Source organism: Homalodisca vitripennis, chromosome 3 (assembly GCF_021130785.1).
Source record: "Homalodisca vitripennis isolate AUS2020 chromosome 3, UT_GWSS_2.1, whole genome shotgun sequence".
NCBI lineage: Eukaryota > Metazoa > Arthropoda > Insecta > Hemiptera > Cicadellidae > Homalodisca > Homalodisca vitripennis.
The window spans coordinates 60990903-61006418 of record NC_060209.1 but is presented as its reverse complement, the minus strand read 5'-3'; the positions used below and the strand labels follow the sequence as shown (position 1 = coordinate 61006418).

The following is a 15516-nucleotide window of genomic DNA, read 5'->3' as shown; positions in this document are numbered from 1 at the left end:
GAATTTAATTAGTAGGGAGGAAAGATAAACTATCAAACTTTATTTTTAATGTTATTACTTTTTTTAAATATAAAAAAACATTTAAATTATTAAGATATTTAAAAAAAGTTATTCTATGCAATATAAATATTTTGAATTTGTCTTATTTTACGATAAGTAATTAAAATATAAAAAACCAAATTAGCTATAATAAAGAAACGCTGAAGAAAAAACATTTCCTGTTGACGAACTCTATACATTTTATATTCAATGTCGGTTATGCTACTAATATCATAAAAGCGAAAGTGCCTTTGTTCTCGTATTTTCACGCGTAAACTACTCAACCGATTGTACTGAAATTTTACATGGAAATTCTTGCGGTACCTGTGATGAATATAGGCCTATTCCTATTTCGGAAATCCCTTCGGCCTAGTTCGGCATAGTTTTGAAATATTAACAAAATGAGGCTGTCAAATATAATTAACTGTTCCGTGTAAACATTCTTTATTATTATCTATTTGTTTACATTTATATTGAGTAAATTTTCTGATAAGTAACCATAATTTTTACCACCGTTTTAGATCTAAGCGATTAGGTAAGTACTAATATACCTTAGAAAATGTCCTAAAACATAAGAAGGTCAGAATTTGACTCCGATGACTGGCTTTGAAACATTCTATGGCAAGAACTATGCCAGATGAAATTTCGCTGGGCTGTTCTTTTAAACTAATGTACCAATTCCAGTTTTGAATGTTCTATAATATTTAAACACTTTTACTATAAATTTAAAGACTGATATTAAATGCTAGATAACATTTCGCTGGGCCGTTCTTTTGAACTAATGTAACAAATTGCAGCTTTATATGTTCCAAATATTTAAACACGCGTTTACTATAAATTTAAAGACTGATATTAAATCCATCTTAGTTCTATTTTGACAGAATAGGCTTCTCTGATCTATGATATATACTTTTTTGATTGGGAAACAAAACATAATAACCTATGGAACGTACTAAGAACGAATTCAATTATAATGGACATAATTATAAATTTTAGACGTATTTCCTTGATCGTGGCAACAAGGCAAAGTAAAAATTAGCGTCGGATATAAAATTCACTAGAAACAGCTGTGGACATAAACGTGCAACGCATACTAAATTGCGTATAAAGGAGCGGGTAACTGCTAGCAGTGCAGATATAAGAGACGATGTAGTCTAACTTTTACTCTAAAGACTGTTATGACACCTATCAAAGTTATCTTTTGACAAAAGCAGGCTTCTCAGAGCCGTGAATGTATATATATATATATATATATATATATATATATATATATATATATATTTTCTTGATCGGTAGAGGCAAAATCAGTTTTGGAAAAAAAAAACTAAGACCGGAGTAAATTAAAAAGACCATAAATAACTTACACACTTTTTAACATATCTTCTTGATCTTGGGCTGAACATTGGCGTCGGAAATATGATTCACTCGAACCAGAAGTGCTCATACAGGTTGGTACAATACAATATTGACCAGTCTTACACAATTCGATTTACTCAATCTTGTCTCGATTTACCGGTCAGTAGGTGTTAGCAGTGACTGTACAAATCCAGTATACAAGATGTACTTAATGAATGATATAGTTAGTTACGTAAATAAGTTACGTCACTCTTGATTAGTCGTAGACAACGCAAATCCTACTGCGTACAACTTTGCCAATACATCTTTTGTGTATAAATGTAATGCAATTTTTGCTAAAAAGAATTGAATTTTTTATGGTATTTTCGAATATTTTCATTTGTTATTATTAATTGGACACTGCATGTTTCGTATTTAACTAATTAAAGCCTCCGTATCCGGGTTACCGTTAAATAAATCGAACTACCGAAAAAGTTCATCGTTAAAGATTATGCATGAAAACTTACCGTGCCTACTACATCAAGTTTTTTTGAGCCTTTTGAATTTTGACTATTTTAGAAAATTTGCCGTTGCCCACCATTTCATACTGGACAGGATATCACGTGCTATCAGAGTGTTTGTCAACAAACTGAGGTGTGACTCATCTCGTGACTCGTAGAAGGAAGAGATCAAGTGGAAGAGAGCGGACCAGTGCAGAGTCAGACCGTCACCACGCAGGCGCCGAGTGACTCTAGCGTCGGCGATACGCAGTAGCAATTCAGGGTCCACTACGCAACCGTGAACCGGCACAGATCACGCTCGAGGTCAGGTTCAAGGAGCTCAATTGTTGCCTTAACTGCGCTGATTGGCGAAAATTCGCGACCCTTATCCGGATTTAACTGGATATTACTCGGTTAAAGGAACGTCTTTGCGGAAGGCTTAAACTCGACCACAATTACAGGGCCACTCTTAAACATGTAGCCTATAATGATGAATCTGCTGCGTAAAACAATTCTTCCATTCCAATGCAATACAACAAATTATTCACGGATAGTTGCTTACTCAAATCTTCATTCAGACTCAGATGGGCCTTACCGGCAGCTTCAATGTGATATCCACTTACGTCCCTACTAATCCTATCATGGCAGCCTCAGTGGTGTCCACAGGCAACTCCCTCTTCCCAAAGTTTAATTTGTCACAATCATTAGGGTTTCCTTGTCATTGATGCAGTTTTTCCGGCTGCTTCCATGTGATATCCACTTGGGTCCCTAACCATCCCATCAAGGCAGTCTCAGTGGTGTCCTCAGTCAACGCCATCAACCCAAAGATTAATTTGTCCCATTTATTTCTCCATCATGGTTCCCTTGCGGTAATATTTTGAATTTGAAATTAAACTGTTGATTACAGCCCTGATACCATTTATGAAATTAGAAAAATTAATTCAATGCCTTTAGATGCAAAATGCTTGTAAAATGTTGTATTGTGAACAAACTTAATGTATGATGAAACATTTCCAGTACACAATAGCCTTTGATGGTAACAACAGGAAGCGGCTGTTGCGATAGACGTGCGGTTTCTACTTAGGAAGTGTGACATCATCCTGCCTGAACAGCATCCGTTGTTCCCGAACTACATGTCTACCTACCTGTGATATCAAGTACTGCGTTTATTATTGATACACGTTGTCTAATGGCTCAGGGAGAAGTGCCCGAACTACATGTCTACCTACCTGTGATATCAAGTACTGCGTTTATTATTGATACACGTTGTCTAATGGCTCAGGGAGAAGTGCCCGAACTACATGTCTACCTACCTGTGATATCAAGTACTGCGTTTATTATTGATACACGTTGTCTAATGGCTCAGGGAGAAGTGCCCGAACTACATGTCTACCTACCTGTGATGTCAAGTACTGCGTTTATTATTGATACACGTTGTCTAATGGCTCAGGGAGAAGTGCCCGAACTACATGTCTACCTACCTGTGATGTCAAGTACTGCGTTTATTATTGATACACGTTGTCTAATGGCTCAGGGAGAAGTGCTCGAACTACATGTCTACCTACCTGTGATGTCAAGTACTGCGTTTATTATTGATACACGTTGTCTAATGGCTCAGGGAGAAGTGCCCGAACTACATGTCTACCTACCTGTGATATCAAGTAATGCGTTTATTATTGATACACGTTGTCTAATGGCTCAGGGAGAAGTGCCCGAACTACATGTCTACCTACCTGTGATATCAAGTACTGCGTTTATTATTGATACACGTTGTCTAATGGCTCAGGGAGAAGTGCCCGAACTACATGTCTACCTACCTGTGATATCAAGTACTGCGTTTATTATTGATACACGTTGTCTAATGGCTCAGGGAGAAGTGCCCGAACTACATGTCTACCTACCTGTGATATCAAGTACTGCGTTTATTATTGATACACGTTGTCTAATGGCTCAGGGAGAAGTGCCCGAACTACATGTCTACCTACCTGTGATATCAAGTACTGCGTTTATTATTGATACACGTTGTCTAATGGCTCAGGGAGAAGTGCCCGAACTACATGTCTACCTACCTGTGATGTCAAGTACTGCGTTTATTATTGATACACGTTGTCTAATGGCTCAGGGAGAAGTGCCCGAACTACATGTCTACCTACCTGTGATGTCAAGTACTGCGTTTATTATTGATACACGTTGTCTAATGGCTCAGGGAGAAGTGCCCGAACTACATGTCTACCTACCTGTGATATCAAGTACTGCGTTTATTATTGATACACGTTGTCTAATGGCTCAGGGAGAAGTGCAGCCTACTACATTTCTATTTTAGCCATTAATTAATCCTCAAATGATTAATTAATTAATTTTATTTGGGTTTTACGTAATATACACTAATCCATGACAATTTTGATTTCATTGTACACTGTATAGCCTAACATTACTGAATCAGCTGCAACTTGAAATCAGTGGTTGTTTTAAAAATTTGCCATTTTTAATATTTTGAAGTGTAAATTTAGTATGAAATAAGAATTACAAGCTTTATATACAGCATTAATAAGCGTTGTAAACGTAAAAAACCAGTAGTAAAGTTATTTATACCTATTGAATATATTTAAAAATAATATGTAAATTAGTAATGTCCAAATGCCTACTGTAGTTTCTACGTCTACTACATAGTTTATAAGATTAATAAATATATGTGGGTGGAAGTGTTGCTTTTGTATAGTGTATTTTTAGCTTTGCGGAAGCGATAAAGATTAGGAGCCAGTGGTCACAAAGAGAACTTTGTCCTAACCTTTCACTGTGACCGACAACTCGATTCTCATCACGTTGTAGGAACTAATATTTTGTAACGTGTACATATCACGCTCCGTTTCATATTCACAGTTACTAAGTTAAAGGTGATTAGTAACACTCAAAAAGGCTTTTTTGTTGTGCATTTTCCATTAAACGTACGTATGCTTAGTACGCTTTATGCTTCAGTATAGAGTACAAAACAAGTTAAAGCCTAATTTTATGTTGATGTAAGAATTGTTTTAGCTATATTTGATTGATCCAACAATGTAATGTTATAATCAGCTGATTAAAGTAGCTAAAATTAAAACAGCCGTGATATTTGTGGTTCACTAGCAGTGTACTCGTATAATTGACGCTGTTTATCACTTCGCTTTTAGAGGCAAATGGTCTCCTTTATCTATCAACTGATTTTCTTAAACTTGGTATCGCTGAATTTGTGTAACTGCAATGAAATAACAGTCACTTTTTATCACGTGTAAAATTTACTGTGTTTACATTTAAAATTTTTAAGAAGCCGCTATTTGGAAAATAAAGCTTGTAAATTTTTTTTGTTTTTTCTTTAATTAGAGATCTATTAAAAAGTTATATACCAAATTTCAATGTATACAAACAAGCCGTTCTCAAATTAAATAGTTAGATGAACAATTCAAAATAGCGGATGTGCGGGTATGTATATAGTTTTCAAAAGTGTAAATATGATATTTTGGTTTATATTTGGTGCGGGAATAGTTGGAACCTGAAAAGGGTGGTAGAGACACACCCTGTATAGTATACGCTCACGCAGTGGAGCATCCGTTTAATTAAACTTAACAAAAGAATTTTATTAGCCAGCGAACATGATTAACACGCTCACTCACTATTACGTCACGACGTTAGGAATGAAAACTAGGGGGAAACCCATCTTACTTTCCCTGTAATCGAATTCCATGTTTCCTGGAGGGATACATCGGATGTGTATGATCCATAAAAAAAATCAAACTAAACCAGTGCTTTATTCATGCAAAAACTTAGGGGATAGTTAAAACACTTAATTTAACTTATATTTACAAAATTAAAAATTAAACAACTGTGAAAATTGTAAATAAATTAAGAAAGTATAAATTTGGCACAAAAATATGATTAATTTGTTGCATAACTATATATAGCAAAAAAAGTTAAATAGAAGTTGAAAAGTGAAAAAAGTATTTGTGGTATACAGTAGACTGTGTTAAATATTATTTAGTTGTGGATAGCTTGACTTTGTTAATTCTCTCAAAGGCTGCTGTAGTTTGCCATAGGTGTGGGCGGAAGATACCAATTCTACACTTGCAACGTTTCAACGAAATTGGATTTATTGACTGACAGTCAAATGAACGTCAGACGTGCACGCAAAGTCCTTAAGTTATTGGAATCCTTCCGTTACTAACCATGACTGAAAAAGTTGGTTTAAAAGATACCATTCATATTAATTCAAGATCATCAGAACGTAATAACAAAACTTAACTTAAAAATAAATGGATACACACAGACTATCAAAGGACACGTCAGAACGTAACGGAAGAGGTAACGCACAGACGGACAGGCGGACGAATGGATCACACAAAATCAAGAGTTCTTACTTGGACCAAGGGGAAACCATGAACCATGTTTCAACTCTCTCTTCTATCAAGAGTTGTCGCACAGACGGACGGATTGCACAAAATCAAGAGTTCTTACTTGGACCAAGGGGAAACCATGAACCATGTTTCAACTCTCTCTTCTATCAAGAGTTGTCGCACAGACGGACGGATTGCCACAAAATCAAGAGTTCTTACTTGGACCAAAGGGAAACCATGAAACATGTTTCAACTCTCTCTCCTATCAAGAGTTGTCGCACAGACGGACGGATTGCGCAAAAAATAAAGAGCGTTCTTACTTGGACCAAAGGGAAACCATGAAACCATGTTTCCAACTCTCTCTTCTATCAAGAGTTGTCGCACAGACGGACGGATTGCACAAAATCAAGAGTTCTTACTTGGACCAAAGGGAAACCATGAACCATGTTTCAACTCTCTCTTCTATCAAGAGTTATCGCACAGACGGACGGATTGCCCAAAATCAAGAGTTCTTTACTTGGACCAAGAGGAAACCATTAAACGTGTTTCAACTCTCTCTTCTATCAAGAGTTGTCGCACAGACGGACGGATTGCCCAAAATCAAGAGTTCTTACTTGGACCAAGGGGAAACCATGAACCATGTTTCAACTCTCTCTTCTATCAAGAGTTGTCGCACAAACGGACGGATTGCCCAAAATCAAGAGTTCTTACTTGGACCAAGGGGAAACCATGAACCATGTTTCAACTCTCTCTCCTATCAAGAGTTATCGTACAGATGGACAGACGGGGGGACAAATACATGATATCAAGAAGGCCCTCTCGGGAAAACCTTCAAATAGAGGAAACAAATGAGGAAAACAAGTTTCGTGACAAATGGCGATGATATGATGTGAAAACATATTATCTAGTCTGACCAGAGGTGATAATGGATAAAAATTCAATTTACACTCATTGACTACGATATGACGCACGAGTGATGTAACAAACCTGCTTATCACCAGTGTACATCTTGATGTAGATATTTGTCCAGTTAAATCCAGCTCGGTCCAGATTTTACTAGTATAGTTGTGGGAACTCCTCCAGTGAGTTTAATTATTCTTTATTTATGCCAAGAAGGCTCGCCTTACTCGTAATATTATACTTGTTATTAAAATGGTACCCTTGAAAACAATCCATATATCGTTGATCGTTGTGGTTGCCTTCACTGCTTGGTTCAAATGAAGGCTATACAAGTGCACATTTTCTTATTTTGTTTGCTTAGAGGCCGAAACCTTACTCCACAATTTTTGTGACGTAAAAAATTAATTATAGAAATAATCAGTCTTAATGCAGTATTTCCATCGCCCAAAATATTTAACTTGGCTATGTTTTCTATAGAACTTTTGAGGTTACGTTTCTTATAAAAGGAGGAAAGGTTTTCCCGTCGCGTCGGCATAGGTTTAACACAGATGACACGACGTGGTTAGTGATGGTTACGGCATGACTTCACACTGAGTAGTTCGCACGACAAGACAGTAGCACGGGGCCCCACCTTTGTGTCTTTAATGTGATGCTATTGCTTTTTATTTGGGTTAATTTAAATAAAATACAAGAGTCACAAATAACTGCTACGATCTCTCCACGAGGAGTTATAGCTATTAGGTTCAAGGAAAAAATGTTGAACCTAAGACCATAATTGTTTTGTAGTACGTATATGAATAATAAATTAGGGAAATGCCATATTTATTAATTAATCATGGCTTTAGAAAATGGCATATTTTTATTAAACTTTTGTAATTACATTAGTTTCTTCATAAAACTATGTTTTGTCTAAAAAAAGTGTTATTCCCTTGAGTCCTTATTCATACACATACTGTAAAACGTGTTCTTATTTTTAACAATTATTTTTTTGTTGATCTAATATAACTAACTACTACTTTATAAATATCATAAATTCCAAAATAAGTTAATTTATATTTTCCCTGTCTTTTAGGAAGGCATAGAGCTGTGGTTGTGAAGTAATAAAATTACGCAAAACAAAAATCAATTTACTCCCTTAATAAGACAATTTATTGTTTACTAATAATAAAACCCCTGTTCATGCATTTTGATTGAAATATCACAGCTTATACTGCTATTTCCTTTAACTGAATCTGTGCATAAATAAGAATCAGAAGTGAGTAATATTTTCCTGAAGTGGATTGCCATAGCAATTCGGGTGTCTCACAAGATTATTTAATTATTCATTTAATCATTTGTAAAATACATATAATACGACTACAAATATATAATTATTATAATATTGCTCAGTTCGTAAAAAAAATAGGCAGTCGCGGAACTGACCGACAGAAGTGACTACTTCCCGCTGCCGAGAGTGAGGTTGTGAAGATTGTTGTTTATTAACACGCGAGTGAATTTGTGAAGCATTGTTTGATGTATCAGACTGAGAAATGTAATATTTTCGTAAATATTTATCCTGAGAAATTTGTAAATTCATATTGACATTTTGTTGTTCAATTATTTATAAATGATCTATATTTTGCGTATTTGAATGCCAATCTGAAGGTGAATCAAAACCTTTTGAAGAAATATGTGATTTTCTATTACGTGCGTCAGTATTTTTAATTTACACAAATGAAACATTTAACCAGAATGGACCTGCAATTTGTGACTTATGAATTGTGTTTTGATTGGACATTGACAACAGATTTTCATAGTTTGTAGGAATATGAACAATGTTCAAAACTATATGTTCTTTTATTGCCTCAGTATCTTTGTAAACGTTGTCGTGAAAATTCTTTTGAACGCGCCATAGACAAACAATAAATTTAACCCTGTTCTACTTTTTGCCTTTCTAAATATCTCATCTACGTAATTTAGTATTCTTTTTTCCTTGCTTGAAGAATATCAATATTATTCAAACAATCTGCTCTTTTATTGTCTCTATATCCTTGCAAACGTTGTTTATAAAGTTCTTTTGAACGTAATTCAGCCAATTATTTTTGTCGTAATTTTTTACACTTACATTTTGTTTTCTGCCTTTTGCAAATTAAACATTTTGTTTCGCTGTTTTTGGAGCTTTCATCGCTACTTTTTAAAAATTTTGTTTTGTGGATGAACGAAATAGTTGTCTTCGTTTTCCTCTATAACAATTATTAGCTGAAAAAGAAATAAACAAATTTTTACTACCTGTGAATCCAAATAATAATAATAATATTATATACGCTCCATCACAGCTGATTAAATACCTCATTCCCATTGCCTAGTTAGTTGTTGACTGCTGGTAGTTTCAGTAAAACATGCTTTAAAAGGCATGTTAGTCCAGATCAGATGTTTATAAAACGGTTTGGTTACGTTTCGATACAGCTGTTATTCTACTTTGAAAGCTTGTGGAAAACAAGAACATGCGTGACGGTTCCGTGACGCGAAACGAGAGTGTTTTCCCTTGCAAAACTACATCCATAGCACGCCACAAGAAGTAGTCACTTCAAAAACAAGAAATCGTCATTGTTAATAATGAATTAAAATTTTGTTAAATAGCAAACATTTAAAAATAATATCTAGACAAACAATACTTCCAGAATATTGTTACAATACAAAAATGGAAGAGTACAAAAATAACACTTGTACGTTGGTACACACTAATAAACGCACTGAGTAAACTTTCCATTAGCATATAGTTTGTGTTGTAAAAGTTTAGAGTAAATAAAAAACCTGAACGCCAGTACTAACCCGACTACTGTTTATTTAGTAATGGGTGTAAAATTGTATAGTAAAATCTACCAATAAATAATCAAAATGTAACCTTAAGTTTCATCGCCGAAAAAGTAATTACTAAAACATCAGATCTTATAAGCGAAACTTGCAACACAATCGTGACGTTGGTGTAGCGTCTAGAACTGTGTTATTATATAAAAGTATATTTGATATATATGGTTTAATTTTAAATGCAAATGTATGAACTAATATCGTTATAGATAACTATAGGAACTGAAATAAGCGTTCTTGGCGTCTTAGTAAGTGAGAAGTCATTGATGAAGTTAGGGTGAATGAGTGATGCGTGTTAATATATTATGTGGAAGAGAGAGCGTTCAGATTTACATGTGTTCGAAGTCAGTTCCACTTACAAGCACACCCAGGGCATGGGAGAAGACAAGAGGAAGGCGTAGCATTTATAAGGTATCCGAACCTTGTACGTACTTGCAAGACCTTAGGTACAGGGGTAAAGTGAGACCATATAATTGTATGGAATGGCATCAGGTTTCAGGGACAGGAGCAGTGGAGGGGGTGGATGCAGTGACTGATGCAGTTATATATGCAAGTTCAGTATTATACAGTTTACTCCTGCCGGTATGGTACATCATTTTCACTTTCTCACAGAGTTCATATAGGTCTATTTTAGTAGTTTGTTATTCATAGAAAATATTTTGAATGAATTTGGATATCTTGTGTAGTATTTTTGTTATCTAAGGTTTATGATAGTTCATTAGAAACAGATCATTAGTTCCTAGAAAATTTCCTAGGAAAACTAAGGACCTAAAATACAACACAAGTAAGCGTCACTCAAGGACTAATCTGTTAGGATTGCAAATCTTAATTGTTTTATTATCTGAGGCCCAAGTGAGAACCCCCGGGCAACATATATAAATTTTTCTAGCTGACTAAATGACCGAGAACGGAAATAAAATACAATTTGCAATTTATCAGCAATATATTAAATTCAAAAAGGTTCAGTGTAAAAAAAGATCTAATAGTCCTTACTTCGCCTGTCACAATAACGAATCAATCAATGGACCTCCTACACGGAACTGATCTGTCCTCAACGGGGGTTTCATTGATAGGTGGGATGTGGACAGCCTTTCAAATTTGGATTTTGTACCCAATACAGATGTTTTAGACTTTAATCCATATTAAGTTATTTATTATCTTAAACTTTTAAATCTTAAAAATAAATAAACAAAAAAACTTTGTATTGTACACCATAAGAAATGTGGAGGAAAATAATTTGAAACAAAAATATGACAGTGCCTTTGAGTACAAAATTATAATTGGACTAAACGTGTAGTATTTAAAAGTTCAAGAAAGTGAAGAAGTTTACGTTATCTTATTAATATGAATAAAACTTATCTGATAATGGATATTGGATTTGATTTTTCTTTTGGACTAATGAAAAATTACTTCACGAAATCAAATATCTTGGTCTGAATCATTTTCCATTGGATGGATCCGAGGTTCTTGATGGCCCATGTGTCTTCCACCATTATCCAATTAATTTATTTTCAGAAAAGCATTGATTACATTGCAGTATTAGTAGGCCTATAACTATATTAAATACTCTAGCATTGCTTGAGGGAGAAAATTTGATTGAAAAACGTTTTTTGATTATATTAAACGTACTTTACATGCATATTGTTTCACATAAATACATCTACATTAATTTTAATTAATTGTATTGAAGTTAAAATAATTAATAGATATTAAACGTATTTCTTCTTACAATAAAAAAATACAGAAATCCTTTCTAGATGAGAATTTTTATCACAACCAGTACCATTTAACACATATCATGTACGATATTAATGTATAGGGTGAAGATTCAGCTCCCATTTAGAACGATTCCCACGTTCATCTAAAACCTTTGCATGAAAATTAAATTTGATTGAAAAACATATTTTATAATATTGAACTTACTTTACATGCATATTGTTTTACATAAATACATCTACATTAACGTTAATTACATTAATTCAGCAATAAAATAATAAACAAGTTGAAAGAATTTATAGATATTAAACATATTTCTTCTTACAATAAAAAAATGACATCCTTTGTAGATGAGAATTTTTGTCATAACCACTACCATTTAACACATATTATATGATGTACGATATTAATGTATAGGGTGTACCGGTATATTTAGTTTCCATTGAGAACGATTCCCACGTTCATCTATAACCTTGCATTAGTTTTGTGCGATGTGTGAGGTAATTGAATGATCATCAGTCACTTGCAGTTGGTGGATAGTTCAAGGTTTCACTCTTCCTGTACTGGATAAGGTCACACATTTTCGAAACTCTCTTCTAATTAGGTTTCACGAGACCTGCCGGAACGAGTGTAATAACTACGTACAGGGCTTTCAAATGAAGCAAACGAGTAAAGATGTAAAATTTACGGCCTTGTTTATTTCCTACAGGAATAAATGTGGAGTTTTATCACTCGAGAGCCAAGGCGATGAGAGAGGAAGTGTCTGTGTTTACACACGACCAGGAAGGGTGGACAATCGTGCCGAGCTGAGGTAGGCGAGTGTTCTTTGGCCAGGGTCACTTCCTGGCTACCGGCTAGGCTACTGAGGACGGCAGTGTCGTAACCCTCTCGCACACTCGCATTTGCATCACGCGTTTGCAGGCGCTAATTGATTATCTAAAACAGCATTGCAGTCTGTTTACTCGAAAGATTTTTCCAGAGTAGAGATTTTACCAACGTCAGACAAATATTTTCGTGTGCACATGTTTTCGTGTTATGTAAGATCAACTTATCGTTGACCTATGATGCAGGTGCAAAGTTTGTTTTTTAAACGTTGTTTGTTTAATTCCAGTGTGGAAGTAAATGCCAAACTTTTATCATTTATATTGATAAACCGTGTAGTGATAACAGACTATTTGATCAAGAAAGCGGATAAACCTTCGTGTAATTTTGATATTAATTCACAATTCTAAAACAGTTTTATGGTTTTATTGTATACAATTCACACTACAGACCGTGTTTGCATGGTGATCATGTAGATTCAGTAAGATGGGGGAGAAATATGTGAGTAAACACTCATAATTAATTTACGATTCAATGTAATGAAAACGTAATGAAATATGCTCACCACAAGAGCCGCCTGTATTAGGTTTTGTCATTTGACCATTAATTTATTATATCCCAAACTCTATTTCGTAATATCCGTTTTATAACCCTTTGAGTGCAAGGCCAGCGACAAAGCTATATTATAATTTATTACATATTATAACATCGGTCTGTGGTATCATAACTGGTGTTTCGTAGAGAAATCTCCTTTAAAAGGGAAAATTTCTAAGATCTAAGGAAACCACATGACCTTCAAGTTTGCCGGATCTATTCTTGTAACTAAATAGGTGGTGTTAGAAACAACAACAAACAGAAAAACCCAAGGCGACAGAACGTAATCTATATTTATCTGGCTCCAGAGAAAAACAAACATCAAAACACGTTGAGAATTGGCTGCTGATGATGTCTCGTTTGTCACACATCTCCCGGTAATGTGTGTTTTGGTGCACCTCGGTCCGGCCACAGCCAACTGCGTGGTGGCGTCGCGACGCGGGTGTGTCTCTAATCTCCGGACTATTTCTGCGAGACCGACGCCGCCACCGCCTCCGGTAGGCGCCAAGTTTGACCTGCCGCTACCACTCCCTGCGCGATGACGTCAGTACGCTATTCGGGGACGTAAACATTGACAGTGTTTACTTCTGGTGGGTAAACAATAGCTCATCTGCGTACTACTATCTACAAACCGATCCTGTACTACTGTACGATGAAGACATGCCTGAAGTCACGAGTAGCTCGGGGCAGGCCAGACAGATAACCCGGTGATCGCTCAGCAGGCATGTCATGGTCCCGAACTCGCCAGAACGCCGCTCCATCACTAATCCCAGATCATACTCCACAAACATTCAAATTCAATAATTTCACCAGTGATTGTCCCAATAGGAAACGTCTTTCTCTCAGTGGAGGGTTGCCTTGATCGTACCAATTCTCGTGGCCAAAATTGTATAGTTAAATCGATTCTTTCCCTATGTTATACATTTTTTAAATGTGATACAAGTTCATGTAGGGCTTGAAAACAATCAATTACTAAGATCCTGGAAGTGGTATAATGAAGGAAACTAGTTACTTTTACCGTACCAAGGGGCTGCTTGATCGTAATTCATATGTGGTTAATAGCGTATGAAATAAACTAAAAAAAATATAATTTTAAATAATTTATTTTTATATTTTCATAACATGTACAGTTAATATGCATGTAGTGTATAAGGAGTCACAATGAAAATAAGATACATGTTAGTCTACTTAATTTGAAACTTATTTTAATCCTAAATACGGTTCAAATTGTATAGGCCTACTATTTCCATTGGACACAAGTAAACTTTTGAGGCTTGTTTTATTGGCGATTTCTGCACAAGAATCATACACTCACAAATTACAAAGCTGACATTGAACCCGTATCTTCTACCAGGTTGGTTTCACACAAGACAAACACCATTCTTCAGGTTGCACTTGTATCACAACAGATAGATTCGAAGAAGATGTGACGTTAACTAAGGATTCAGAGACAACTTTTCCTAATATTCCACGGATTCCACCAGTTTCTCAAGGATGCAAAAAAACCATGAACAGTCTCTTTTTTAAATCACTTTTAAAACCCGTGCCAGAGACGTTACAGTGGGATCTGGATGGCGAACCTTGAATCCAAAATACCATTTTCTCCCGATAAATGTGTTTGCTCATTAAAATTATGTGCTATATGGTTTTTTCAGCTATCTGGAATGCTAATTTCCTCACATCAGTTATAGTCAATCTAAAAATTAAGCTTTCAAGAAGTTATATGTGGTCAGGCCTTGCTTTTTCTACGTGTTCTGGTAATGTGGTTTGCTTACCGATGATCTTGGCTTTTTCATTAGGAGAAATATTTGTCTCATTCAGATGTAGGTTAAAAGTATGTTTAGGAATGCTATACGTGCGGCAGTAAACATTGAATAGAATCCCATCTTCCATGTCTCCGTTCCGAAAAGAAATAAGAGAACGGTGCATATCATCTTCGGTACATGCTCCATATTTCTTATTTGATAACTAGAACACACACACACACACACACACACACACACACACACACACACGTGCGCGCGCGTGTGTATTTGACAGTAACTGTTGTTTAAAAGTAACCGGTACGCTCAAGGAAATATTAAAATGGCGGACCGATGAAGGAATCTAAAAGTGGTACGGCGCCGGCGATGGCAACTCGTCGTCGTGGTGGGGGATACAGAAATCCTAACCTACAAACAAAACTACTAGCGGGAACCGGCTGATTACTCATTACTAAATTAAATATATTAACTAAGTTATGTGTAGTAAAGTGAGTTACACTTACCGTAAAATAATCTGTGAGAAGATGTGAAATCTAACACGGAACCAATAGTAAACACGTAAACTAATATAAAACGTGAACCAGAACAATGTAAATCTAACACGTACTTGTGCTACTGATAGCAGGTACCTACTGT

General features: G+C 35.4%; 1 protein-coding gene across 1 annotated transcript in view; it reads right to left on the bottom strand.

The window, feature by feature from the left end:
- LOC124356985 overlaps positions 1-15516 on the bottom strand; it is a 191458-nt gene extending 175942 nt beyond the window's left edge. Inside the window, exon 1 of the mRNA XM_046808337.1 lies at positions 15384-15516. The gene's annotated coding sequence lies outside the window, so the exon portion shown is untranslated. The remainder of the gene's footprint in view (positions 1-15383) is intronic.